The sequence below is a fragment of the Triticum aestivum genome, chromosome 1A (assembly GCF_018294505.1).
Source record: "Triticum aestivum cultivar Chinese Spring chromosome 1A, IWGSC CS RefSeq v2.1, whole genome shotgun sequence".
Taxonomy (NCBI): Eukaryota; Viridiplantae; Streptophyta; class Magnoliopsida; order Poales; family Poaceae; genus Triticum; species Triticum aestivum.
The window spans coordinates 533,270,295-533,272,421 of record NC_057794.1 but is presented as its reverse complement, the minus strand read 5'-3'; the positions used below and the strand labels follow the sequence as shown (position 1 = coordinate 533,272,421).

The following is a 2,127-nucleotide window of genomic DNA, read 5'->3' as shown; positions in this document are numbered from 1 at the left end:
TCATTCTTGCTTCCTGTCGCATTGTCCACCTGTCTTGTTTCCTCGCAGCTCCACCTTCCCCTGCAGCAATAGCCAGGCCCTAAAACACCGAGCTCCTCTGCATCTCAGCGGGAAAGATAGAGAGATCGGATTGCATCTCACAAGCACACTTTAAAACATGAGTTGATGGATGGCATCCGTAGCCGAACCCTAGTAACAATTGTGTATTATTGATTGGCACAATCAGAACCTAACTAACAACCACCTTTCAGTGTCAGTAGATCTATAGATGTTGCATCCCACTTCACGTCCTAAGATTGTCTACAAAAACTTCACGTCCAAGTGACAGAAGCACAAAGGCTTCCATCAACAAAATAATTTTTTCATAACAAAATCTCTGCTATAAAGGATGCAACTATGACGAAGATATGCCTCTGTGTTTACCTTACATCATCAGAAGTTCAAAACTAATGCTAGATTTGTTTTTTATAGAGAGATGCTAGATATGATAATACAACAGTAGTAAATGCCACATGATCCATTTGTGCAACGTCTGCCCTCCAATTCTTATTTAAGTGCTGGAATTAAAAGGGCAAAGCAGTGGGACATCACCACCCACCCATTAAATTTTTTGGATATTAACAATATGACTTTAAGGGGGAAAATCCTCACTGAACAGTAAGCTCCCATTGCTAATCTAATAAAAATAATTGATCAAAATATGCAGGTTTGGCCCCTATCCCAAAGCTACTCCCTAATGTGCCTTAGTGGAATATAGTCTGCCGCAATCAAAAGATGAAATAAACAGCAGCGACATTGCATTAGGGAGGTTCGTTGCGTACATACCAGATGTACTCGGCGACGAACACGGTAGTCTCAATGGCGAGGGCCAGAACCTTCAACCCAGATGCTCCTCCCGACGCCCCACACCCTTGCTGCCGCCGACTTCGTGTGGATGGCTTACTTGTCCTGCACCATGAATTGGGCACGACAAAGATTTTACTTTTAGGAAACAAATTTACCATAATGTGAAAGCACTGTAATTATGCGGCATAGCAGGACATTGACTTTATGCTTGCAGATTTATCACCTCTAGCAACGGTTGCCAAATTGCCACAACGATAGAGCCCCAACCAGATTACTGATCTATCTTAACTCTCAAGTATTAACTTATTAAATGTAAAATTCAGATGCAAGTGCAGTAGATTTATCACCTCTAGCAACGGTTGCCAAATTGCCACAACGATAGAGCCCCAACCAGATTACTGATCTATCTTAACTCTCAAGTATTAACTTATTAAATGTAAAATTCAGATGCAAGTGCAGTAGATTACTGCAGTTTAGCACTAACTGTACAACCAACAATTAAGATTTCAGAGGGCAAGCACTGTAGAATAGCATATGCTACCTTCACATCGGGTCCATGAGGTGTCGTGCAGCCACTGTGCGAAACCGACAGGCTCAGCCACGGTATGGGGCACACTTATCTTCAAATCCCGACAATCAACATCGTCCCACACTGGAAGATGCCAAGGCAATTCTGAACCTGACGCCCTACTGTTCTTTAATCTCTACATCCCAAATCAACTCTGGATCAACCAAAACAATAAAAAAAACCATTAGTAAGTACTAAAAGGGAAATTAATGGCCGAATTTGGATATTTCTGCATGCATCAGACATGCAAAAGTACTGATTCTAGGCACATGAATCGTACATTTGGATGCTTGGACGGACTGGTTGCATCAAAGATAATTAAGCTCTCAGTGTTAGCAAGTATAATGCTTAAATACTGGCAGAATCATGTTCCTCACGCATGGTGTTGCAATATTGCTTTTGGCGTCTAGCTCAACCAAAACAGCCGAGATGAGACAGCAAGGAAGCGGGTCAGTGTTGTACCTCAAGGATTTTCCTTCTGAACAAATTCAGCAAAATAGATTACCTGGCATATAATCACCCAGTCGCTCCCAAGGTCCAAAGGCACAGGAGACTGTGACCGGGACCTTCGCAAGAGGCCGGTCATGGTGGCGGTCAGACGTCGATCCCGCAGCTCGGCAAAAGGCGGCCATGGCTCGCGAGGCGCACGTGCGCAGTGCAGTCAGGGCATCGTGGATCGAGGAGGTTGAGGAGGAGGCGCAACGCTCACGCCA

The 2,127-nt window shown here is 44.1% G+C and overlaps 1 long non-coding RNA gene across 2 annotated transcripts; it reads right to left on the bottom strand.

Moving 5' to 3' along the window:
• LOC123178296 (uncharacterized) lies at positions 1-1,833 on the bottom strand. Of its 2 annotated transcripts, XR_006489544.1 has the most exons (4): positions 1,695-1,833; positions 1,388-1,568; positions 826-948; positions 1-60 (listed from the first exon to the last, which is right to left on the bottom strand). It is a non-coding gene; the product is annotated as an uncharacterized lncRNA (long non-coding RNA). The 2 variants fall into 2 exon arrangements; XR_006489501.1 differs by lacking the exon at positions 1-60 and having other exon boundaries at positions 504-948.
• Positions 1,834-2,127: the final 294 nt, after the last annotated feature.